Source organism: Peromyscus californicus, unplaced genomic scaffold (genome assembly GCF_007827085.1).
Source record: "Peromyscus californicus insignis strain IS unplaced genomic scaffold, ASM782708v3 Scaffold_17__1_contigs__length_78620276, whole genome shotgun sequence".
In the NCBI taxonomy this organism is placed as follows: Eukaryota; Metazoa; Chordata; class Mammalia; order Rodentia; family Cricetidae; genus Peromyscus; species Peromyscus californicus.
In genome coordinates this window covers 50,157,281-50,183,632 of record NW_026294469.1, presented here as the reverse complement: position 1 = coordinate 50,183,632, position 26,352 = coordinate 50,157,281, and the positions used below count along the sequence as shown (strand labels likewise).

At 53.3% G+C, this 26,352-nt stretch overlaps 1 long non-coding RNA gene across 1 annotated transcript; it reads left to right on the top strand.

The window, feature by feature from the left end:
* Positions 1–2,973: 2,973 nt before the first annotated feature.
* On the top strand, positions 2,974–19,970 carry LOC128112880 (uncharacterized). The gene is made up of 4 exons (XR_008219216.1): positions 2,974–3,148; positions 15,134–15,250; positions 17,491–17,628; positions 19,642–19,970. It is a non-coding gene; the product is annotated as an uncharacterized LOC128112880 (long non-coding RNA).
* The last annotated feature ends 6,382 nt before the right edge of the window (positions 19,971–26,352 follow it).

The following is a 26,352-nucleotide window of genomic DNA, read 5'->3' as shown; positions in this document are numbered from 1 at the left end:
CGTCTCCATTGATTATTTCAAGGTCTTTTCTGGGCTGGGGGGGGCGGGGGCGGCTCCAGTGCTAGAGTGCTGGTTTAGTGCACCCAAGCCGTGGGTTGGATCCCTAACATTGCATAAACCTGTGTGTGATGGCACACTCCTGTAATCCGAGCGCTTGGGAGGCAGATGAAGCACCAGGAGGTGAAGGCCAGCATTGTCTACAGGGCAACCAGCCTGGGCTACGTGAGACCCTGTTTTCAAAAAATAGTCTCTCCTTTGTCTCTGCCTGTACAAACTAGAGCACCTCTTAAGTCCTTTTGCAGAGTTAGAGGCAGCCCTGTCTTCCCTGCCTCTTTAGTCTGAGTCATGACAATGGATTTTGGGGGGTGGGGACAGGGGGTAGCAAAGTCCTTGTCCATCACCCAGCCTGGCCTCCAATTCCTGGACTAATGCTGGCCTCCTGGCAGCTGGGACAGTAGGTGTGCACCACCGTACCTGACTTCACAGTGGATTTTCTGACAGTCACGCTGTTGAACTCACAGGTACTGCAGAGCTCTTGGGTGGGTGCAATGGTGGGTCCCCACAGCTCACACTGCCGATTTTTCTTTTCTGTCACAAGCATCTCCAATGTTTGCACAGCGCATGCCTGAAGTAGCAAGATCTCCGGAATAGGTTTTCCACGGTGATTCAGTTGGACTGGTTTTGCCTTCCCTCTGGGCTCCGTAGGTAGCACTTTATTCCACTCGACTGGAACCCAGGGGGCTGGAGAGAGGAAGCGTCACTCACAGCATCCTTGTCAGATGGTTACCTCCCATGCAGAGACTGGGGAAGGGGACATCATGAGCCTTCTCCACCCACCACCTCTCACTTGCCTTCCAATGAATGCACATGTGACATCTTCTCCCAGCCTGAGAAAGGAAGCAGGGACATCAGGAGTGACTGCTGTGTGCCGGACCCTTGGGAGTTGAGTGCCCCATCAGCTCCATTCTAAGGAGGAGGAAGGCTAGCTTCACAGACATTAGCCCCTCAGGCTTCAAGGGGTAGAGCTGACCCCAGCCCCCTCCCCTTCTCCTGCTCACTCCATTCCCCAGGATGCACTGCACTGCCATCCTGCCAAGCCTCCTGGCCACACAAAGAGGGAGTGGCTAGGATCCTACTGTCCCAAAGGCAAAACTTGAGAGTGCCAGAGGTAACTTTTCTCACACTCAGAGCTGGGTATAGTAAAGGCAGAAAGAAGCACAGGCTGGCCCCCCTTCAGAAAACTCTTCCCTCAAGGACCAGTTGGTAGGTGAGGAGTGTTTTATTCTCCTAGCTGATTGGGAGCCAATTAAGATCCATAGTGAGGGCCAGGCATGGTGGTGCACCCCCTTTAATACTAGCACTCAGGAGGCACTGGCAGGTGGATCTCTGTGAGTTCAAGGTCATTCTGGTCTACATAGTGAGTACAGGACAGCCAAGACTATGTAGACAGACCCTGTCTCAAAAAAAAAAATCAGCAGTGTGTCTGACTTGTCAACCTCGTACCCTAGGGATGCCCTGGTTGGACCCACACAGGATGTCATGAGTCTGTTAATAGCAGGAACGTGAACAGTAGGAGCAGATCACAGAGTGTGGCCCCCAGGAAAGGGAAAGACCCTTTCCAGGGACAGAGCGATGGCCCTCGGCAGAAAGGGCATGGCTGACCACTGGGAGGAGCTCTCTGCTGGCCTCCAAGCTGAGCATCGGGCTGGCCACGGCCTCTTTTTTTTTTTTTTTTTTTTTTTTTGGTTTTTTTTCGAGACAAGGTTTCTCTGTGTAGCTTTGCGCCTTTCCTGGAACTCGCTTTGGAGACCAGGCTGGCCTCGAACTCACAGAGATCCGCCTGGCTCTGCCTCCCGAGTGCTGGGATTAAAGGCGTGCGCCACCACCGCCCGGCTGGCCACGGCCTCTTATGCAGCCCTTCCATCTGCATTTCTGACCAACACTGTAGGAAGCCTGGGGACTCAGGGCTTGTCTAGAAGTCATCCACTCCTAGAAGGGCCTGTGGTGAACCAGGCAGGCAAATGGGTAAAACAGTGTGTGGTGAGTCATAGGAAGATGCAAGCCGGCCATGTGGTAGGGAATCCTGAGGCACGACGTCTCAGAGATGGTGTCTGAGAGTAGAGAAGAAGCGGGGAGAAGAGCTAAGGCCTTGGGCTGTGTGTGGTGGCACAAACCTGTAAACCCAACATGGAGACCTGAGAGTCCTAGACCACCTAGGCCATAGAGTGAGGCACTGGAAAAGAAAAAGCTGCCCTTGTTCCTTAGGGTGAGAGTCCCCAGCAGGGCATGCCTGACGTGAAGCGCCTGCCTATCTGGGCAGCCTCACTGTGTGGGTCCCGGACCTCCTCTGCACAGGGAGAGGAGTGGCCGCTCAAGGTCCTGGATTTCTGGAGAAGAGATTGGCCTTCCCTGGGGCCTGCCATGTGTCACCATTCCCATCACCCGCTGAGTCCCAGAAACCTCAACTGGTGTCTTTCTCTTGGGGGATTCTCAAAACATCCCAGGGCCCGCTGTCCAGTCCTGGGACCCGGGGCAGCAAGAAAGGAAGGAAATTCTCACACACAGCTCTCTCCCAGGAGTTTGCTGAGTTCCCAGGCTGACAACTGGCAACCCTCAGAAGTCCGTCCCCCGCTCCCTTCCTCCTCTCCTCCCTGCCTCCTCCTCCCCCGGCTGCCCTTCTCCAGTTTAATAACTTCCACATGGGCTCTGGCGGCTGGAGCCAAGCCCTCAGCATTGTCTGAAACCTCCAAATTTAGAAGAAATATGAAAATTGTCAACCACTCCTTCCTTAGGGGGTAAAAGAAACATTCGGCACCAGGGGCAGGTCAAGGCGAGGCAGTCACGTGGCTGGCGCCCTGGCCAATGGGGGGCCCAGGGAGGCCTCAGCACCCGCCTTGCCCCAACACCAGGCTCGCTTCTTCAGCTCATATAAGGTAAAAGGCAGCGAGGCCTCCGTGGCCAGAGAGCCACGGGCAAGGGGCTGAGCAGAGGGGGGTCCGATGCCAGTTGCTTAAAAATGCCCCTGTAGCATCAAGAGGTGCCAGAGCCGAGTCAACTTAGTTGAGAAGCAGGGACACCCATAACCATACCCCAAATAGGCTGAGCCTCCACCTCCGAAGAGTCATCCCTGGACCAGAAAACAGCCAAGGTAAGGACCAGCCACAGACATGGGTCCCTGAGCGAGCCTCGGGGGTTTCCTCCCAGGGGCTCTCATCCCTGCTGTCTGCTAACTGCTCTGTGCCTTCTGCCTTTCTGGATCTCAGTTTCCCTATTTGTACCAGGGCTGGATCCGGTGATCACTAAGCGTTGGCCCAGCCCTGACCAGCTCCAGTCCTATGGGCCTGTTAGCTGCTTCTGTTGAATGAGGAATGAGGGGCTGGGCTGATGTCCTTGGCAGGCCACACTCCCACGGTGCCACATCTGGGCATCTACCTTGACGGCACTCTGCTTTGCTGTACCAGATGTTCACACCACAGCTCCAAGAACCTGGGGCTCCTGTTAAGGAAAACTGTTTCCAAACAACGGTTCCAAAAGCCAAAGCTGGGGAAGCCGTGTGTGCTCAGGCCCCCAGGGAGTAGGAGGCAAAGGGCAGGAAGGATGGGGTGCTGGCTGTGTGTGGACAAAGGGGAAGACTAGGAAGGGAGAGTGGAGAGGTAGGGCCTGAGCTCCATCCTAGATCTGCACTCGGTGCTGGACTGTACGGCTCTGGGCAGGTACCCATCCCTCTCTGGGCCAGATTGCCCCCACCGGGATGTGTAAGGAAGCTAGTGGACCAAATGATCTGGAGATGCAGGGTGTGGCTTCTGAGCTCAGGAGATTCCTGGGCTGCACCCACTTTTTGGCCACAGACTCTTTGAGTCCAAGCAGTTGGTCAAAGCCCTGGGAGCTGTTGGAGGCTGAGCTTAAGGTGATGGAGAGCATCCCCAGGGTGTCTAGCTGAATCCCTAGATCTGGTTTCCCCAGGGTGCTAGGCTGTCTCTGGTGGGCACAGGGATGATGTCTGATGCAATAAGCTACAAGTGCAGGACCTCAGGGCAGGAATGGGGTGAAGAAATCACAGAAGGGTTTCCAGGGCCTTGGAAGGAAGGCCTGTGATGGGCCCCGTGGGGGCCAGGCAGAGCTCAGATCGGAACACGCTGGCAGCATCCAACTCCTTGGACCTACACATTGGCCACATCTGGGCCCAGAACGGAACACAGTCCTCTAGCTTCAGACTGGGCAACATCTATTCCTTCTTGCACCTGGTCACCCAAGGCCGTATGGTTCGGAAGGAAGCACTGAACTCCAGCTGATAGGGCCCAACTCTGGCTTGTTTACATGTCAAAGTGCTTGGCCCAGTCATCTGACCTGTCAGCATAGGCTTCTCCCTCCATGGAATAGGTACAGCCTAAGTTCTGACTCCACATGGCCATCGCAAGGACTAAGAGACATATGCCTCAGTTTTGTTTAGGGAGAGGAAATGAGACCCAGAGAGGAAATGCCCAGAGTGCCCTAGAGAGAGAAAGCTCTGGAAAGAGAGAGGTAGAATGAATCCCAGTCAGAGGCAAGGGGCAAAGAGAAACCAGCTTGAGATCACCCTCTGTTTGGAGTTAGGCATCAGCATTGAGAGCCCCCAGAGCTGTATGTAGAGCAATCTGAGACCTTCAGGACACAGTTGGGCAATGGCAAGCCCGGAGTCAAATCATAGCTCTAGGTGCATCAGCGGACAAAAGAGCCGGGGCAGAATGTGTGTCTGCCCAGCCAGGGGATCCTTCAGGTATCGTGAGTAAAAAAATATATTGCCTTCGTTTGTTGAACATTTAGGAGATCCAGGAATCTGAGAGTTTTATATGAATTAATTCAGTGAAGCATTGCAGGACGTGGGGAGCTAGGTGCAATTATTCCTATTTCACAGAGAGGTCAGACACTGTATATGTGAGTTGGCTGCCCCAGGCTGCTGTCTCCACCAACAGCCCCCAACTCCCTGCTCTGCTTATGGCCACCATAGACTTCCTAGCAAGTGTCCAATAAATCTCATGGACAGAATACGTATGGGGGCATTCCCAGGAGCCAGACATCAGCTAAATGGTTGCATTATTGTAGTTCTCCCAAGGTTCTTCTTAGGAGAGATCAAATGATTCCAATGTCCCTGGTTATAGCGTAAACCACAGCCCACCCAAGCTCTCGCCACTAGAAATTAGGTAGGAGGCATGAGTCCGGCCTCCGCCCACATGCTCTTCACCTGGTCCCCCTGAGTGCTATGATGAGGAAGCCAGGCGTGGAGGAGACTCCCGTCTCAGAATTTGTACTGGGGCTTGATGAAAGCCTCCAAGAGGCTACTGCTGTTACTCAACCATGCAATGGTCCCAGAACAGAGAAGACAGTCACTGCTTCCCTAGCTCTGTGGCCAACCTCAGTGCTTTCTCCTGCTGGCTAGTGCTAGAGAACAGCTAATACATACAGCTCTCTTGAAGAGAAAGTTCTGGACCCTGAGCTGCCACAGACCCGAGCAGCTTTAAGTGACTCCCCAGGTGAGACTTCTCTGAGGAGTAGGTCTCCAAGGTCCTTGACGGTGGCCTTGCCACATCATTCAGTTTTCCATCAGAACTGCTCCTGGGACTCAGGTCCTGGGGTGGCTTAAAGAACCACGAGAAAGCTGGGCATGGTGGTGCATGCCTTTAATCCTAGTACTCAGAAGTGAGAGGCAAGAGGATCTCAGGGAGTTCAAGGCCAACCTGGTCTACATATGAGTGACAGGTCAGCCAGAGCTGCATCCTGGAAGAAGAAGGAGAAGAGGAGGAGGGGCATGAGAAATGCTCTCTGGTTTTTGTTCGGTTTTAAACATACCCTCCTGAGCACAGGGGCCAGAATTTCTCCAGTTTACACCTGGAGTGGGGCTGCTGGGCCCTGGGTGTGGCCTGAAGACAGCATGAGAAGTCATTGTCTGTCTGTCTGTCTTTCTATCTTCTCTCTCTTTCTCTCTCTCTCTCTCTCTTTCTTTCTTTCTTTCTTCTTTCTCTCATCATGCTATTTCTACACGTCTTACTGAGCAGATCCCTCCCCTTGACCACACTAGAAATGACAAGAGTTCTTGACATATATTACATACTATATTTTGTATACATCAAATATTGTAAAGAAGAGGGTTGAGGATGCAGCTCAGTAGAAGAGCATTTGCCTGGCATGTGTGAGGCCCTTGGTTCATTCCTCGTACCACAAAGGAAGGAAGGGAAGGAGGAGGGGTGTGGAGGAAGGAAAGAAAGGAGGCAGGCAGGCACACTCGTGTGTATTCTGCAGGCTTCTGGTCCTCATCCACGTGGATACCTAGGAATTTGTACTATTAGAGCAGCCATATCACACAGACTCTCAGGAAGACCCTGGTAGGGGTGAGGGGGGCTGAGCGGCAGTCATCCTGGTGTACCCTGGGTCCAATGCCTGGGGGTGAGCTGCAAGGCTTGGGTGGATAGAGTCAGGGAGCAGCCGCTGCTCACAGCCTGTTTAGACAAACCCCACAGGGATCTGGCCGCAGCACACATTGTAAGAGCTCTGGGGTCAGCCATTTTCCTGCTTGCAAAACAATCTGTTGGTGGCAGCCGCACAAACACCACAAACCTTTCCTCCGATTTGAAATGTGCCTGACGCACAGCGGGCCTTGCCCACTCTCCTGGCCCACACGGCCCAGCTCCTTCAAGCCACTTTTGGGTCTGTTTGAGGATACAGAGTTCTGCAGGGGTGGAGGTGAGGGTGGAGGTCCCCCGTGTCCAAGATGAAGAAACGAGGCAGAGATGATCAAAATGCTATAAGAACGATGTGAAGTCACGGGAAGCTGGGATCACAGGGCCAGGTCCTGCCCAGGCTGCTTGGCTTTGAATCTTGCATTTGCCTGGAAGCAGCTGTGGTTCCATGAGCCTCCGTCACTCCATCTGTAACGTAGGGAGATTAAGCTACTGAATATCAAGGATAGTTTGTTGAGCTGTTTGGATTAGAGGAGCTGAAGCCCAAGGAGCAATGACTGGCCCACGGGGACTACGCAAGGAAAAGCAGCTGTGACAACCCCTGGACAGCTTCTCGGGGAGGGGATGCCCTGCTGAGTCCTAGCTGCTTGGATGCTGAGGAATAATATGCTCTCGTCCTTCAAAAATAAAAATTCTCAGGGCTGGAGAGATGGCTTAGTGGTTAAAAGCACTGGCTGTTCTTCCAGAGGATCGGGGTTCGATTCCCAGCACCCACATGGCAGCTCACACCTGTCTGTAACTCCAGTTCCAAGACTTCTGACACCTTCACACAGATATACATGTAAGCAAAACACAAATGAACATGAAATAAAGATAATAATAATAATAAACTGTGAGAGAGAGAGAGAGAGAGAGAGAGAGAGAGAGAGAGAGAGAGAGAGAGAGAAAGAAAACAGTAATTCTCAAGCCAAGCATGTTAGCACATGCCTATAATACCAGCACTCAGGAGAATCGAGAATTCATGGCCATACTCAGCTACATAGTGAGTTCAAGGCCAGCCTGGGCTACATGAGATCCTGTCTCAAAAAAACAGTTATCACATTGTAGGCCTATGGTGGAGTGCTAGCTTGGCATGCTCAAGGTCCTGTGTTCCAATCCCAGCACTTCAGTCTCCCACACAACCAAACTGCTATGTATCAAGGCCTTCTTGCCCGTACCCTGAGGTAAGTACCTTTATCTCTTGGGTCAGACAGAGGCTCAGAGAGGTCTGGTTATTGGGTCAAAGTCACACAGGTTAGTGGGCAAAATTGAGACTCAACCCCAAATCTGGATGACTCCATATGCTTAACTGCTATCTCCTAGAACCAGCCAAGAGGGCTATGAATCGGAAAGAACCAGTTCCAGCCTTATGGGACCCTTGACCTTTAGGGGAGGAAGCTCTATGCCTTCCAAATTAAGAATAACTATAACTAGGAAATTTAGACAGAGTTCCCACTGTCAACCACAGCCCAGCTGAGGACAGAAAAGGCAGACTCTGGCCAGACTATTCCAGTGAGCACCTGTCAGGTGGTTTGTGTCTGCTTGGAGTCCTCTTCAGCCCTGGACTGCCCCTTTCCCCACAGGGCCCTTCCTTGCAGAAGGAACAGTGAGCTAGGCCAACACTAGGAAAGGTGATGCCCCCCCCTGCCCCGCACCTCCCCAAGAGCCATGTCAAGTCTGTATTCCTGTGGACCCTAACTGCATCACAGGGATGCAGCTAGCAAGAACCCTGCCCCACTTAACCAACTCTCTCTGCCCTCCCTCCTCTGCTTCCCCCAGCCAAACAGGAATGGGAAGGAGTCAAAACAGGCCATTGGCCCGCATTGCATAAGTAGTGGCTATGATACCACCCCTCACTTGCCAGCAGATCTCAGGCATACAGCCACCAACCTGAAGAGCCTAGGGTATCCCCTGAGGTGAACTGAACAAGGGTCTGGTCCTGGCTCTGTAGCCATTGTGCTTAGGGCGGTGCCCCACCCTGCCGAGCTCCTCAGGTCCTGATGCGCCATTTGGGATGGGAGGGGGACAGCTCATGGCCGGTCCATGTAGACACCAAGACTCCATCTGAGAGGAAACTTCCAGATGGAGGAGTCAAGGGGGCCAGGGTGGAGAGGAGATGGGACGGTGAGGACTAGACTCTGGGAGGCAAAATGGCAAGATTTTCAGAACTCCAAGTGGCTCCAGGAGTCAGCACGCTCTTTGGTTTCTGTCGCTCCTTTCATTTGTTTGTCCCCTTTCCCCCAAAACGCCATCATACCAAGGGCCCCAGAGGAGTGGGAAGATGAGGGAATGTGGCCATAGGATAATATCAGATGTCAGGTGAGGGAACCGAAGAGTCAGGACAGGGGACAAGCGGGCTCCAGTTACCATCTTCAAACATCTCGAGACCTTACCGAGGAGCAGGAATTCTGCAGCCCAGAGGACAGGGCATGCATGAAGCCCCAGAGATGGCCTTGGCATCGGCACTCTGGAGAGGAGTCTCCAATAGTCTGTTTAAAGGGGGTGGGGAGTGATTTGGAGGTAGTGAGCTTCTTATCCCAAGAAGCATGCAAGATTAATAATGACAACACAGAAAAAAAGTGAGCTATCAGAGTCCCTGTGGGGCCTTTCCCACAGCCTGCAACTTCACATGCGCTCCCAGGCTGCCATGGGACAACCATGGAACATAAGTCCCCAACTGCCAGCATGTCAGATCCTAGCCAGATATGACGTCAATTCTGCCCTGACTTTCAGGCTGCCATGGGACAACCATGGAACGTAAGTCCCTGACTCTCTGCATGTCATATCCTAGCCAGATGTGACGTCAGTTCTGCCCTGACTTTGCACAGGGGCTTTCTAGGCTCCCCTACCCCCTACTTCCTCTTTTTCTACTGTGATCTTTTGCTCTTCCCAGGGGACTCCAGGCTTGACCAGAGAGACCTGGAGCCTATTTACGAGAACAAGGTCCCTGGGGACCATTCATTCCAATGGCCTCCCACCCTGCAGGAGTGAGACCCGTGGGGGCAGAGTCTCTGTGAGCCCGTTCACACGCTCCAGAGAGTCTGCATGGAGATTCCAGCAGGGTCACAGGAGAGCGCCTGACTTACGATCCAGATGCCTCAGTTTTTCCTTCTGCTCGCTCCCCCCCCCCCCCCCCCCCCCCCCCCCCCCCCGCAGTAGTTGTGACAGGAAGCTGGGGAGGAAAACAAGCAGCTTCCCTGGGCTGAGTCACAAAAGTCAGTATAGTGAGCTGGGGGCACAGGAGCGATTCCAGGTATTCCACTACCTTCTAGAGCCTGGGGAGATGAACAGTCTGGGGAAGATGCCCAGGGACCAGTCAGACCTGGGGAGAGTCCTGGAGCAGTAGAAACATACACCACACAGGCCAACAGACAGGGCAGGGATGCTCAGCACTAGAGCCTTCCTGAACCCAGGTTAAAGCTGGGCACAGAGAGTCCAGATTTCCCTGAATAAAGGCAGATAGTGTGAGGCTTAGGCTTTGGGGGATCATGAGTGATAAGCCTCTGCCTCAGGCTGGCTATCACTAAAACACACTTTATGATGCGTGAGTAGCGCCTGGTAATCTGGTAGCTTCCTGGTAAAATAGTCCTTGTGTATAGGCATCAGAGCTCCATCTCCTCATGTCAGCGATAAAGAAGCTGAGGAGAGACTGCTCCAAGACCACACTGTCTATATAGATGCATCCTTTAGACCGCCTTTGTCTTCTAGCCAATGTTGGAGGTCATGAGGCTCCGCATATCAAAGGCAGGGACAGAGGAGAGTCGGGTACCCAACCAGAACATGTCATGGTCCATTGTCAGCTATTAGTAACCTATTGCCAGTTCCTGCTGTCCTGTCTCCTAAGTCCCTTTATGTGGCCCGAGATGGTCCCCAAGCTATTGGAACTACAAATGGGAGGAGGCCTCCTGGGACAGGGAAGCCCTTGGTTCTGTTTGGCCATGCCTAGCTCTCTACATGACTGACCTTGAACAAGAGGTACCTTCTGGCCTCAGTGTGTTCAGTGAGGTCTAGATCCAAGGAGCCAGAAAAGAAAGCAGAGGATCCCCCCCCCCCCCCCCGCCTCCATGATGTACTACCCCACTTATCTTAGATTTCCCCAGGAGATTTGGCACAGGAAGTAGGTGGGCCACAAAAAGAAAATCGCAGTCTACAGATTCTTCTATGCCCAAGCTTTACTTTCCAGCCAAAAACTTCCCAGAGAGAGAAAAATCGTGGAAGCCAGCATGGTGTGGCGACTCACGCCTGCGATCCACCACTCAGAAATCTGAGGAAGACTGCTATGAATTCAGGGCTAGCCTGGGATACATAGTGAGTTCAAGGTGCCTGAACCATGCAATATGAAACCCTAGTGGTGGTGGTGGGGGGGGGGGGGGGGTTCTGGGAAGCTCTTTAAAATTATCTCAGTCAGCCAGGCATAGTGGCTCGGACTTTTAGTCCCAGCACTTGGGAGGAAGAAAGGCAGGTAGATAGATCTCTGTGAATCCGAGACCAGCCTGGTCTACACAGTGAGTTCTATGACAGCCAGAGCTGCACAGTGAGATGCTATCTTGAAAACAATAATAATAAAATAAAATTAATTGAATAAATGAAATTATCTCAGTGAGGGAAGCTAAGACCGGAAAAGGTCAGCACAGTGTTCAAGGCAACAAAGCAAGTCCCAACTGGAAGAGGCCCAGGGTCTCTGACTCCCAAGTCAGTGTTCTTCCCATGGTCTACAGTGCTTTCCAGAATGATGGGCACAAAAGCCATCCTGGTATGAACCTGGTATGAACCTGGGGCTCCCGCACAAGAAGTCTACTCTCCTTCCCTGTCTGGGACTCCATTTCTTCCTGGAAACAGGGGAACCAGAGGCAGCAGGACCCAATACCAGCATCCGGCAGATACTCAGGGCTTCCCCAGGACCCAATACCAGCGTCCGGCAGACCCCGAAAGGCTTTCCCAGGTGGACCCTGTCGCCCTCCTCTCAGCCCTTCCTTCACAGACAGCAGGGGACTCTGGCCAGGAGATCCCACCAAGTTGCACCCCCACCGGCCCTGTCCCACCCTAGACCCTATGGTTGGACTCCGTCCAGAGTTATAGGCTCCGGCCCAGCTTCCCTCCTAGAATTTTTTCTTACCATAAAAGGGCAAGTGTGCCTTTCTCAGCCCTGCTGCCAGCCCTGCTGGGGGAAAGGCTGAGTTATTTTTAGAAGATGGAGGATTTATTCCTAACCCAAGATGGAGCTGTCCCTTTGCACCACAGCCTCTTTCCCAGCTGCTGCTGTCTCCCTTCCCTTTCCCCTCCTTTGTGGCCTTCAGTGTCTCCTCCCCACCCCCCACCCCCCACCCCCCACCCCTGCCAACACACCACACCACACACACACACACACACACACACACACACACACACACACACGCATGCATGTGTCTCTTTTCTCTCTCCTCTCCCCAGATCCTTTCACAGCCTGCTTCCCTCCTCTTGCCCTCCCTCAGATCTCCTTTCTAGTCACTGGAGAAAGTGACGCATCTGTCCCCCACCCCCTCCTGAAACAGTATTTACAACATACATTCCAAACATCCGCCATCTGGCTTCTAGGAAGGGCCAAAAGCTATTTGGAGAAGGAAGTCATGATTATTCCATCTTCAAAGCCAGGGAACTTAAGGCCCTCTGCACCCCCACCTTCCTCCCACAGGCCCCCTGTGTGGACCGATGACATCTCTCAGTCAACAGATGCGGTCAGGACCTTAGCGGGATGTCTGTTGGATCCCTGACTTCAAGCTCTTCCTTTGCATCCCTTGCTTCGCCTCTGTGGCCCAGTGTTCTCATCTGAACCAGGGCGTGAGACCAGCAGGGCGCACCGCACGTGTTTTCAGGGCCTGGTGCAGCTCACTGAGACGCCTGCTTTGAGCTGAGCAGGGAGGAAAGGGGGATGAGCACAGGCAGGACTTGGGAGAGTCCTGACACCATGAAGTCCCTTCCTCTCCCACCACGTCCTGCACATGTGACTCCTGACAGGCAGAGTGGGGGAGACCTATGCACATAAGCTGCAGGAGCTTTATCCCTGCTCGCTAATTTCCTTGTCCTAAATAGTCCAGAAGAAACCAGTATCTGTTCTCCAGGAAGCGTGACCGTTCCTACAAAGCCCTGCAGTCCTGGAGATTCCTTTTCTTTGCAAAGCATGAAAGACGGGCTGGGGAGGTGGCTCATGTGGGAAAGTGCTCCCCGTGCTTGAGGACCTGGATTTCGATTCCCAGCACCCACATAAAAGCGAGGTGCTCTGACAGCACCTATAATCCCAGTGCTGAGGAGGCCAAGACAGAAGGATCCTTAGACCTTGCTAGACAATCAGTAGTGAGGTGACTCAGTGGTTAAGAATACCGGCTGTATCTTACAGAGGACCCGTGTTCGATTCCCACATTCCCAGCCCCCCGCATGATGGTTTACAACCATCTGTAACTCTAGTCCCAGGGGATCCAACACCTTCTGGTGCCCCCTGAGGGCATTGCACTTACACACACACACACACACACACACACACACACACACACACACACACAGACATGCTTAAATACACTTTTAAAAAATGTTAGAGAACAATACAAGACACCTAATGCCAGTCTCTGGTCTTCACACTCACTGGTACATACATGTACTCCTAACCCAAGATGGAGCTGTCCCTTTGCACCACAGGCCCCTCCCCCAGCAGCTGCTGTCTCCCTTCCCTTTCCCCTCCTTTGTGGCCATCAGTATCCCCACCACCACAGACACGCACACGCAGGAGCACACAAACATATACACAAACCCGAAAGAGGCAAATAAGACAGAGCACGACCTTTATAACGGTAGGGGGTGGGGTGGGGTTGTGTGTCTGTTTAAACAGATACTCAACAACCAAGCGAGAAATGGCATAGGAAAGAGACAGCTGCACCCACAAGCAAACTGTTGCTTCCAGTGTCTGGTGGCCTTGCCAGGGCCCTGACGACTTCTGTCCACACTAAAAATGCTGTGTTCTCAGCCTCCTTCCCTCCAAGACAAGCAGGACAATCCGAGCTTCGACGGAGCCAGGACAGTGCGTGCTGGACTGCATGGGGCCATCTGGGACTCCTAGACTAATGAGCTCTGTGACTGTGACCTTGAGGGGGTACTTGGTTCCTTCGTTTGTAAAATCCCACTAAGAAGGCTCCTAATGAGAACTGGACAAACATTCTCAGCAAGGGAGAGGTGCGTCAAGAGTTCCCCACTCTTCTCCCCCATCCTGCTTGGAGCCAAGGGAAGCTGTGCAGAAACCAACTCCTCTTTTCAGATTTTGCTCTCATTGGAAATTAGGGATCCAGGTGTTTAGGCCCTTCCTCTCACCCCCCGACCCTCCCTAGGATCTGAGCTGCTGGAGACAAGGCTTGGGGGATCCAGAGGAGCCAGGGGCCCCTTTCTCTTCCCTCCGTTCCCTTTTCCCTGCATTGCTGGTTTTCACCTCAGGCTACATTCCCAGGGCTTGCTCAAGAGTCCCAGAACACCATTCCCTGGGGAGGAAGTAGGGAGCGTGTGAGGTTGGTGAACTTTACAGGGTGACCAGGGACTGAGGGCGCTCTGGGAACAGAAGCCAAGGGAAGCTGGGCACAAGGGAACATGAGAAGGGACCAGGCGGTGGTGGCGGCTCCTGTAGTCAGCATCCACACCTCCAGATGCCCCTCCTGCCCCTGCACTTACCATGCATGCTAATGATAGAAACCGCAGCCATTTTAGTCTTGGCTTGCCATGCGCCTCGAACTGTGCTCATAGCTGCTGCCCCTGACTGTCAAAACCAAGGATGTGAGGTCAGAAGCCACGTGAAGACAAGGATCCTCGAACACAGCCAGGAAGGGTTAGGGATGAGATTCCAAAGCCCGGCCCACCTCTCCTGTATTCTGTCTAAGCATGTAGTGGTAACGGGCTCCCAGCGTCCAGAGCCATGGAACCTGTGTGTGGGAGGGGGCTCACAAAGGGAAGCTAAGATACGGAGTCTCTCCCAAGAGAGCAGCTGTGACTTGTTCCCTGGGAGACGGTCCTGGCTCTGGCAATGACCTTGACCACGTGAACTTTGCTTTGTGGTCATCCGAGTTCAGGGGATAGCTAGCCGAGCCTGGCTCCTGGTCTGCCTTGAATACTGGTCAGTGGATTACCCAGCGGAAACTACAAGGCCTCGTTCACTCCCCTCCCGCCTCAGCAGTTGCTGTACCGTTCTGAGGCCATTCTACAAGGCCAGGAGCCTTGTGCTAGGAAGAGGTTGCAGTCTTGGTCACCGAGTCAGCCCCCGGTTGTGGCCTTCCCCAACACATTTGTGATGTGAGAGGTGGGACCACCGGCCATCAGCGCCTCTGGGCAACGCCCTTGCAGAGCAGAGTTTTTGCTGACGGGTCCAGCTGCATTGGAAGGGAAGGTGATCCCTCCTCCTCACAGAGCTGAGAGTTTCCCTGAAGTCTACCATTGGAAGCAAGGTGGGCACCGCAGGGATCATGGCCATGTAGGGCTCAAGGGACAAAATTCCACGAGGCTTGACAAACCTCAGCAAGTCAGCCCAAGGCTTCTGGGCTAGGAGTGGTCCAGGCCCTTTCTCAGTCTCAGAGAGCAATAGCAGGAGCAGGCCCTGGGGGTTCAGCACTTTGGTCACAGCATGCTGTGAACCAGATTTTTGTTCTTTTCAGGCAAGAGTGGCAGCTAGTAGGGTGTCCCCCCTACACTGGAGAATGAAGACCCCCTCCAAAGAGAAATCCTCCCGAGAACCAGGAAAGGACAGCAGTAGTAGCCCTGCTCCCAGAACTGTAAGTATTCCCTTCCATGGCCCCCATAGACACCCCAACTCAGGGAGCTCTAGGAATAACCTGGGACCCTCAGACAAGCTCCCCATCCCAGTGCTCAATGTTCGGGAAACCAGGCCTAGGAGTCTCAAAAGCAGAGCCTAGCCACAGGGCGGCCTTTCAGTAATGTCGGAGGCTGGGATGGAGGAGGAATAAATGGAAGCAAAGACGAGGGGACCCAACAGGTGTGGGAACCCTTCCCATCCCGCTCCATTCTCTTCGAACAGCAACAGGACGTCGGTTCGGCTTGAGGAAGACACAGACAACAGTCATCTTCCTTAGAGACGGGAGAGTTTTGTAGGAGGGGTACCTGGGGTCCTGGGGCTCTGGGCAAGGACTACACTATTGAGAACAGTACCTCCCAGGGATGGAGGTGATCCTTCAGTCCTGCCAGGGTCAGAGCATGCAGAGTGCCGCATTCGGTATCACACAGGAAAGGAGGGGGCCTCTGTAACACAGCTAGGGAAACTGAGGTCCAGCAGGGAGGAGGGGCACACTCCGAATTGCAAGGTGAGGGAGGCAGTGTAGAGAAGTCTGGCACGGATCTATCAGGGATGGAATAAACAGAGGGAAAAAACCAGAGGTGGGAGAAGAGAGAGGGGACGCAGGGCAGCAGAAAGGAACTAGTCTGTGGATGGGAGGTATGGCTTATGTAACACGGCCCACCTGTTCACCCCTGTGTAGCCTCCTCATGTGTGCGAACGTGCACCCCAACACGGCACACAGCCGGTCTCCACTTGGGAGCCAATGAGCTACAGAGACTGTTGTAAACAAATTGGATTGGGAGGCTGTCCTCCTCTGCGACCCTCTGGCGGACATTAAGCAGGCCTGTAGAGTGGCCAGCTGCACTCTCTCTGGCATGGGGACAGTCAGCCCTGAGCCCCCAACCCCTCCCCCACCCAGCCCCAGGAAGGAGCCTTGGAGAAGATGCCAGGATGATGGATGGGGTGAGGGAGGTTCCAGGGCCGGCCTGAGAGCACACAGGATGTTAGTGCTTGTGTGAGGCACATTTCTGAGCTGTTCCCAGCAGCCCACCCCCTCCACCCCCTTGGGCTCCCCCTCTGCAGCCTCTCCCACGGTCACTGCTGCTGGCCTGGGACTTGGGCCTAGCCTGAGGTTCCAAGCAGAGCCCAGGGCCTAGGCCCTGAACACATCTGCCCCCTCAGTCCCACAGCAGGATGGAGGGGAAAGAGCTGAGGAGGCGTCACAGGGAGACACTGGAGGTCACTTTACAGGGCAGAAGGGACCTGTGAGCGGGAGAACAAAGCCAGCTCCGTGGTTTCTTACCCATCGCTTCAACTGATCCTTAGACCAGGCCGCAGAGCTGGAATTGTGATCAGGGTACAGCTGTGACCAGCAAGGCTCATTCATTCGGCATTTCCACACATCCCTCCTCTGAGGCCCTAATCTGCACCGGGCCCTGTGGCATATGCTGAGGACAGCCAGTCAACAGCCTATTGCCCATCCCTGTGGCATATGCTGAGGACACCCAGTCAGCAGCTTATCGCCTACCTGGTGGAACTGTTCCCCTTGGGCTGTGTGTGGAGCATCAACGTTTTCCTGGTTTCCCAGGGGCACACCTCCAACACAATCAACTTCCTACGGGAGCATGGGTGATGACTAAATTCGCCCCTTTATGCTGTGTTAATGCCATCAGCCCACTCTGAGCTCTGGGGCCGGATACCAGGCCCTGATACCAGACAGCCCTGAGTTAAATCCCACCTCGTTTCCTGTTCCGTTGCCTCGCTGGGCCTGTTTTCCCTTCTGCAAAAGGGGGGGTGCAATTGCTCTCACCCCATGGGGCTGGTTATGTACTCCTCTTCCGTACTATCATTTTACACAGAGAGAAAGAGAGGTCCCAAGAAGGAAAGGACTCTGAGATGGGAGTTAAATTTGGACCAGACTGTTCCCTCCCACCTGCTGCACCCATCAGAGAGTAAGATGGCTGCTCAGTTTGTATAGATGATTCCCGGGATATGTGCTGGGCCTTGCCCAGCTTCTCAGCAGCAGCCCAGGTGACCAGTGGTGCCTGAGGTGAGGAATGACGGGCAGGGTTCCTGGCTCGGAGCAGTCTTGCCATATAAGGGCAGGAGCCACCGAGGAGCGGAGCGAGCGAGCGAGCGTCCAGCCTGGGCCTGAGACTATCCAGACAGCCACTGTTTATTTTCTGCTTCAGCCTTCCCTCCTCTCACCCCCACTCCCAGGAGCTTCCCAACAGACACAGAAGCCAGAGATCCCCTAGCCTGGAGACATTCTCTGAAGACGTGGGAAAAGGAGAGAAAGCGGGTCACCCCCTGCAGCAGGCCTCCAAAGCTGCTGAGAGACAACACCAAGAGCACCAGGTAAGATCCGGGAGTCCGCCTGGGTCAGCCACCTCTTTTAACGGAACGGGGAACCAAGCCCCAGAGATGAAGGGACCCAGTGAGAAACAGCTGTGCTGACTGGAGATCGAGCCTGGACCCCCAAGCCCTCCTCGTCTTCTGGGCCATGGAGCTTCTCTTGGCGTAAATGATGCAGAAAGGCTACATATCTCTTCTCAGTGAAGCCCGGCTTGAAGGAGGCTGGGGGTGGGGGTGGGGGTCCGGACAAGCTCTGCCTACCAGCCCAGCACGTGTACACGTATGTTTCTGGGGCCAGAGAGCCAGAAGGCGCACCTTCCCGCCCCGCTGCTCCTCCCCGCCATCCCAGTCCCCACCCCAACCCTTCCAGAAGGCCTTTTGAGCTACCCAGTGGGTGGAGGAAGGAACCTCCCTGACCACAAGCTCCTGGCAGTCCTCTCACAGGCTCTCTGGAGTTCTGCCGAGTCTGCCCCCATGCCCTGCTCAGGGGCTCTCCTAGTCCTCGGTCTTCTGTGCCCTGCAAGGGTGAGCACAATATTGGAGCTGTGCCAGCCAAGAGTGCGGGGACGTAGTCCCCCAGCACGCAGAAGCGGTACTGGGTCTGCTGAAGGAGCTAGCACAACTATGAGAGCCTGTCCTAGACCCAGAGGATGGAGAAATTGAGACCTCAGGCATGGAGGTTAAGGGGAAGGGCCAGGCCTGGCGGCTGCTCTGAGTTAAGAAACCCAGCATGGTGCCTTGGACTCTCAGGAAAATCCTATTTCTCTGGAGCCTTGGAGACCTATGGGGATATGCGCAGTTAGACAGTCACCAGGTTGATTATTCTAGAATCACAGGGACAGAAGTAGACAGTCTTTCTCCAAGGACGGGACAAGGACAAAGACCCTTCCTGGCTGAACGTCTACCCCTCAGTACCGTCTGGCCATTGACTTCTCCTTAAGAAAGATGGACCACCTTCTGTGCAGATCCTGTTGCACACCCAGACGATATCAGATCTTTGGGTGCCTGCGCCCACCCCCCACTCCTCGTCCCCCACCCAAGGTGATCTTCCCCAGCCCCACAAGCTGTCCAGCAGGTAGCACGGGCCCTGACATCCTGCCCCAAACCTAGCCATCAGATGTCCTGCTTTTCACTTCTGTCTGCAATTGTATTTTAGAGTGTGAGGTGAATCTTTTTACACACCTAAATAGGAATGCCTGTTATAAGTGGGAAACTGGCACTATTCATAGTTTAAAACAATGGTAGGAGAATGCAGCATCAGTGCCACACGGTCGCCTGCCAGGCCCCGAGCCAGGCCCCGAGCCAGGCTTTCTTCCCCACACACAGGACCCCAGGCTGCCAGGCACTGTGGCCCATGCCTGTGATCTCAGCATTCCAGAAGTGGAGGTGGGAGAATCAGGACTTCTACACACTGAACGAGTTTGAGGCTAGCCTGAGCTACATATGTCTCTGTTTCTGGAAAGAAACAACAAAAGAAAGGAGACTAAGGGGAGAGGGTGGCAGACCAAGTGGCAGGGGACAACTCAGACGGTGTGTCACCATCTGACTCCCAGCAATCACCCACTCCGTCTGCATGCCCCCAGAAAGCAAAGACCGAAGGGCTTTGGGCACGGTTGCACCCCGGGGAAGGCAGAGACTCAGTGGGACTCCTGGCAGCCCCGCTCTGCTGTGTCCCACTTCCCCTACTAGCTACATGCTGAAATGTCCCTTGGTCGGGGATGTCTCTCCCAGGGTCCGTGGGATCTGTGTGGAGTGGAGTGGAAAGGACCGGATGCTCTGACTCGTAGAGAGTCCCGTGTCCGGATCTCCTGGTAAGAGGGCTGTGGAAAGTTTCTGAGGCTGGCGACACCTGAGGGCAGAAGTACCCTGGCCTTAGTGACAAATCAGAGAGCATTTTCCCACTGCTCCTGCACCACACCCCCAAATTGGGGTTGCTGCTAGATTCCTGTTGGTGGCCTACAAGCTATGGGCTTCCTAAAAATAGAAATGGGCTTTTTTTTTTCTGTTCTTTCCCAGCCCCCAGGAAAGGCTGCCTACCCTCTTCAGACAACCCTGAAAGTATGTGTCATCCAGCATCAAGGCCACCACAGTCACCATGAAGCAAAGGTCTTCTGGGGGCCCTGGGATCTTGGCAAGAGCAGGATGAGTGGGTGGTTTGGGGTGGGAGCGCTCCGCTCACCTGGAAGTTCCCATACAAGCCATGCCCACAGAAGTAAATGAATTATCCACGTGGCATGCCTTTAATCCCAGCACTTGGGAGGCAGAGCCGGGTGAATCTCTGTGAGTTCAAGGCCAGCCTGGGCTACCAAATGAGTTCCAGGAAAGGCGCAAAGCTACACAGATAAACCCTGTCTCAAAAAAAAAAAAAAAAAAAAAAAAAAAAAAAGAGTTGGGAAGAAACAGAGTTCACAGGGTGGACAAGCACCTGAAGAAGGTGTCCTGGGGTCTAAAGAAGTGAGGGACGGTTTCTCACAAGTGCTCATTTCCCTAGAGTGCATACAGAGATGGGTTTGGGACAAGAGCAGGAGCCACAAGGTGAGTGGGCCCAGAGAGGTTATCTAACGTGTGCAGGACCCTGGGTTCCATTCCCTGTACTGCAGAGAAAGAAAGAAAAAAAAAAGTCATTGCACACTTTAACTGGGTGGGCTCTACCTCAAGAAAGCTAACTTAAAGAAAAAGGAAATGCAAGTGGACATTTCAGTCGCAGAGGGCTCCAGGGCAAGGGAAGAACGGGACGGGACGGACAGGAGGCCACGGGACCCGCCCACACGCCTTCTCCTGCCCAGGAGGACGGTGGCAGCGTGAGCGCGGAGCGCCTGTCTCCCGGCCTGGGGTGCAGTGCTGCATCTCTGGTCAGTTGGGAGTCTGAGATGAAGCACTGTAGCTCAGGAAGAGAGAAGTTGTTCTGCAGCCATCTCCGGGACATGCGTGGTAAGTGTTGACGTGGGGTGACAGGCCCTATAGGTTGTCCCTAGGCTCCCCGTCAGCGGTCCGTGGTGACGGTCCTCGGCTCGCGCTGCACCAGTGGGCGCTGGTCCGTTCAGTGGCGGCCGGTACCGACACCCTGCCTCCACTTTCTCTTCCTGAGCCCAAAGAACACACTGCTAACAAATCACGGCATCTATCCGTTCTGGGAGGGTTCCGGCACACCCTCAGATTCCTTCTCAACACTGCTGACTCGAATCCCCACTACAAATGACTCTGGACTAAAACCCGTTCATCTCCGGAGACCATCAGACAATCCCTAACAGCTCTTCCATCCCGGAGGGAGCGGCCCAGGCTCCTGGCAGCCCCACACATGGTAGATGACACCATCATGTGGCAATGTCAAAATGTTGCACATCCCTGTTGGGCTTGGGGTCAAAGTCCTCACTCTCTGAGCCTCTAACCCTGGCTCTGTGCTATTGGCTAAACCAGCCCAGGCATGTCACAAATGTCTACCCTGTCCTAGAGGCCTCGGAGACGCAAGGGGCAGCAGAGGAGAGCCACTGGGATCCACCCAGTGATAGTTAACCTCCCACGCCTGGTCAGAAGAAGGTGACCCACTTCACGGAGGAGAAAACTAAGTCTTAGTTAAGTGGCTGGCCTTAGGTCACACGTGGACGTGCTGAGCTGGGGTCCAACTTCTTATCCCCTGTGAGACTATGGGACCGGGGAGTGGGAGAGTGTAGGAGAACAGAACACACTCCACTCTGGTCCTGTGTACTCTCTGCTGTAGTGACAGAGTCAGGACCACACACTTGTAAGAGGCCGGTGGCCTCGATTTCTTCTGCATGCTGGCTCCTCACCCAGTAGGTGCTATTTGATGGCACTTTACAAGCAAGGCCCAGAGTTTAAGTGACCCGCTGGTCACCAGTGAGAAAGATGCCAGAGCGTGGGAACTGACTTCACCCAAACTGGCTTAAACTCACCCTCCTGGCCAGAGCACTTGTGGCCTATGGCAATGGGGCGGGTGAGGGGACACTGGTCCCAGATGTTTTCTGATCAGTTCTGATCAACATCAGCAGGCTGGCCTTTGACCACAGGGAAGGTACTTTCCAAGCCACTCCAAGCTCTAGTTGCTCTTCCCAGGGCGGGACGCTGCAGCACCCCACACTGGCTGCCAGAGCTAGGGCTGGATGCAGAGAAAAGTGCCCGGTCCCTAGGGGTGTGGCACGTGCTGAAGGCTTCCCTCTCCCACCTTGTCCTCACGGTCCAGTTTTCCCAGGAATCCCTTGGATGCTAAGATGGGGATTCCTGGAAATACTGTTCTTGAGGTCAAGGCTTAACAGCGGGATCTGCCTCCTTCCCATCCTGGCATTTCCTCCCTGGGATGAGGGAGGAGAAGGCGGCACACTGGAGGTAAGAGGCCTCGCTCGGGACATCCTTTGTGACCTTTGTATTGCTTTTCTTTCCACTGGGTCGGCATTTTGTAACATCCCCCAGGAGGCTGGATGTGGGAACCTCAGAACTGCCTCACTCTTGAGAAACTTGTCCCAAGTCGCAGAGGTTGAAGCAGGACTCTGAGGCAGCCTCCCCCTCCACCCTGACCCTCCGCATTCCTTCCCTGCAGGCCTTATGGCAAGGAGGGGCCACAGGCCCGTATCCACATTATTCAGAAAGCCATACACAAATTTATTTTAAAATTTTATTAGATCAGTTAGGTAAACTCAAAACCATTCCTCTCCGTTGGATTTGGAGTGCCGCAGCCGCAGGAAGAGCGCGTTCGAGGTAGGAAAATACAAGATTTGGACCGCCCCCTGGTGGTAGTCCTGCGCACTGCAAGAACACTGATTGCCCAGACACTGAGCAGGAATCGCTCTGCCTTCCTGTTTCTACACACTTCTACCAAAATTCTTTCTGCCCAATTCTTTTGAGCCTCTGACATGCTTCAGCCTCATTCATCTCTTGCCAGAGATGCTTCCTCGGCTTACCGTTGGCTTTTCTTTAGGTCCAAACCAGTGCCAGTTCACCTAGACAGCAAACAGCAGAACCAGGATAGGTTTCAAGTTCCGTGGCCCCTGGCCTTGAACGTCTGAGCCAAAAGGAAAAGTAGGGCCAAGTACTCCTCCCTTAGAGCTCCCTGCCTTCCAACCCTTGAGAGTTCTTTCTCATTTTTCCTTAATAAATCTCTGTTTGCTGTGCTTAAAAAAAAAAAAAACTGCTTTGAGCCAGGCGGTGGTGGCACACGCCTTCAATGCCAGCACTCAGGAGGCAGAGGCAGGCAGATCTCTGTGTGTTCAAGGCCAGCCTGGTTTACAGAGCGAGATCCAGGACAGGCACCAAAACTACACAGAGAAACCCTGTCTCGAAGAACAAAACAAAACAAAAATGTAGTTTGAGGCCAGCCTGGTCTACATAGTGAGTTCCAGGACAGCCAGAGTTACATAGTGCTACATGTTTCTGCATAGTGAGATCCTGTCTCCAAAAAAAAACCAAAAAGATCTAGAGCCAGGATATAGTTCAGTTGGTAGAGGGCCTGTCTAGAGTGTGTGAATCCCAGGGTTCCATGCCTAGCACAAATCAGGTGTGGTTGTACATGCCTGTAATCCCAGCACATGGAAGGGAGAGGCAGGAGGATCAGAAGTTACAGCCACCCTTGGCTAAATGGTGTGTCTGAGGCCAGTCTTGTGAAATGAAACCCTATCTTGAGGGGAGGAAGGTGAAGCAACAATTACAAAAATTAAAAATAAAAAGACTGCCTCTCCAGTTACGTGTATGGGACGCTGACTGGATGAATGTTAAAAATCCTTCATGAAATCCAGGCATTAAACTGGGACTTGGGCTGAGGAGATGAGGTGGCTTGTCAGGAAAGGCGCTCTGTCAAATCAAACCGGAGCCCACGTGAAGGAAGAAGAAAACCGACTCCTGAAAACGGTCCTCTGACCTCCACACGTATGGCGTGCTATGTGCAGCAAGCATGCTCACACACAATAAAAATAAATAAATGTGAGGGGAAAACTAGAACTTTGGGGGCTAGGGAGATGGCCCATTCAGTAAAGTGCTGAGTTCGGGCGCCCAGGGCCTATGCAGAAAGCCAGGTGTGGTACCCTGGCTGGTGGGGAGAGACAGGAGGACCCCGGAGTTCTGCAGTCAGCCAGTCTGGAGCTCCAGGTTTAGTGAGAAACACTATCTCAAAATCACAAGATGGAGCCGGGCGGTGGTGGCGCACGCCTTTAATCCCAGCACTCGGGAGGCAGAGCCAGGCGGATCTCTGTGAGTTCGAGGCCAGCCTGGGCTACCAAGTGAGTTCCAGGAAAGGCGCAAAGCTACACAGAGAAACCCTGTCTCAAAAAAAAAAAAAAAAAAAAAAAATCACAAGATGGAGAGTGAGAGAGGACACTAACCCCTTGCACACATTTATGCACGTGCGCGCGCACACACACATACACACACACTCATGCACCTTAGAACTCTCCTTTAACTGTCCCAAAGGGACAGTCAGTGAGTTGGTAGAGGTGGCGACTGCCCATAGCTCCACAACCCTCATTTTTTGGTTGTGGCATCACATCTCCAGAGATCAGCTAGTTCCCAGGGACATGCAAGCTATGCTCTTAGCAAGCATCCAGGAGACATTTCTGAAGAGAGACCCCCCCCCCTGCTCTTACTCTGAGGCTGTTGCTGACCCCACTCTCTGGCTCTTTACCATCTGTCAGGCCCTAGGTTACACACTCACAGCATCGCTCGGTGCTCACACCGCCCAGTGAAGCAGCACACAAAGAGCCCAAGGCTGAAAGAGGTTAAGACACCCTCAGGCCACACTCAAGGGTTGGGTTGTGACACTAGAATCCAGCCAATGCTTACAATCCCACCATCATATTGTGCCCCACCTGGCTGCCTCAGGCTCCCCCTGGGCCCCCCTCCCCCCGTGGCTTTCCCATTGAGGAGAACAGCAAGCCTTCCTCTCTGTGTTCTTCCACATTAATAAAGTGCTGTACCTTTGCTTCGTGTCCTGTTTCTTCCTGGGAGTATGGGGGTGAGAAAGAATAACCCAGTATTCACTGCTGTAACCCCCAAGTGCCTCCACTTGCCAGACACTTCCAGAGATCAGTACAGACAGCAACCAGGAGCCACATCTGGGCTGCCCATCACATTCTTGGTGTCTCCGGATGCTTCCAGGCCATGTCTCAAAGTATGTCCTTGTAGAGGCTTGTGGGGGGATGGGGACCCTTAAGGTTAAGTAAGGGCCACAGAGGAGTTGGGATCTAACACATGGCAATCCCTCTCCTTCCTTTCCAGAAAATACGATCTAAAATCAAATGTTCACACGGGTATGTGATTCTGAGTGACCTCAGGCCATAAGCCCAGCTCGGCAATGACAACTCAGCTGTACCCCAGGCCACAAAGCTAACTTATGAGGATCTTCTTCTTCTTCTTCTTCTTCTTCTTCTTCTTCTTCTTCTTCTTCTTCTTCTTCTTCTTCTTCTTGTTCTTCTTCTTGTTCTTCTTCTTGTTCTTCTTCTTGTTCTTCTTCTTCTTCTTCTTCTTCTTCTTCTTCTTCTTCTTCTTCTTCTTCTTGTTCTCCTTCTTGTTCTTCTTCTTCTTGTTGTTCTTGTTCTTCTTCTTCTTGTTGTTCTTCTTCTTCTTGTTCTTCTTCTTCTTGTTCTTCTTGTTCTTGTTCTTCTTCTTCTTCTTCTTCTTCTTCTTCTTCTTCTTCTTCTTCTTCTTCTCTCTCTCTCTCTCTCTCTCTCTCTCTCTCTCTCTCTCTCTCTTTTGAGATAGGGTCTCATATGTAGCCCCACCATGCAGCCCAGGCTGGCCTTGAACTTGCAATGGTCCTTTCTTCAGTCTCCAAGGGCTGGGGCTGGGCTGCAGAAATGGCTCAGTGGTTAAGAGCACTTGATGTTCCCGTGAACATGGTTTCAGTTCCCAGAACCCATGTTGGGAGATTCAGGGATGTGGCTCTGGAAGATTCTACACCATCTTCTAGCGTCCATGAGCACTTGCACAGAAATATACATATAAATATGACTGAACCCAAGCGCTGGGGTTATAGGTATGCACCATGACACTTGGTGCGGGGACACTCAAGACAGTCACATGCCTCATGCAATTTCCCCAAACCTCTGTGTTTAGACTACAAAAAGCCCTTTGACGTGGTCATTCCCAGGTGCCAAGGGACACCGACATGGATCTTCTGTGCCCCAGAACAAGCTGAGAGAAAGGCCTGAGCACCTTTCCTGAAGAGGGGTCTGAGGCTCCAGGATCTTGCCAGCCACTTAGGTGCCTAACAGAGATGGGCCAAGGGCGCCTCCTGCCATATGTCTGTGCTTTCAGCTTTGAAACAGTATCCAGCTGGATGTCACAATCTTCTCAAGGACTGAGCCTTTATCCTTGCCATAGTTCCTTCTGAAAGAGCTTCCACTGATTACCAGCTAACCGCCAGCAGGTCACTGTCACATACTGTGACCCGAGATTTGCAAGGTCTCCAGGTTGCTGTGGATATCGTTCTGTATAAATAAAACACTGATTGGCCAGTGGCCAGGCAGGAAGTATAGGCGGGACAAGGAGGGAGGAGAATTCTGGGAAGTGGAAGGCTGAGGGAGGGAGAGACCAGCCAGCCGCTGCCATGAGAAGCAAGATGTAAGGTACCAGTAAGCCACGAGCCACGTGGCAAAGTATAGATTAATAGAAATGGGCTAAATATAAGAGTAAGAGCTAGACAATGATAGGCCTAAGCTAATGGCCAAGCAGTTTAAATAATGTAAGAGTCTGTGTGTTTATTTTATAAGTGGGCTCCGTGACTGG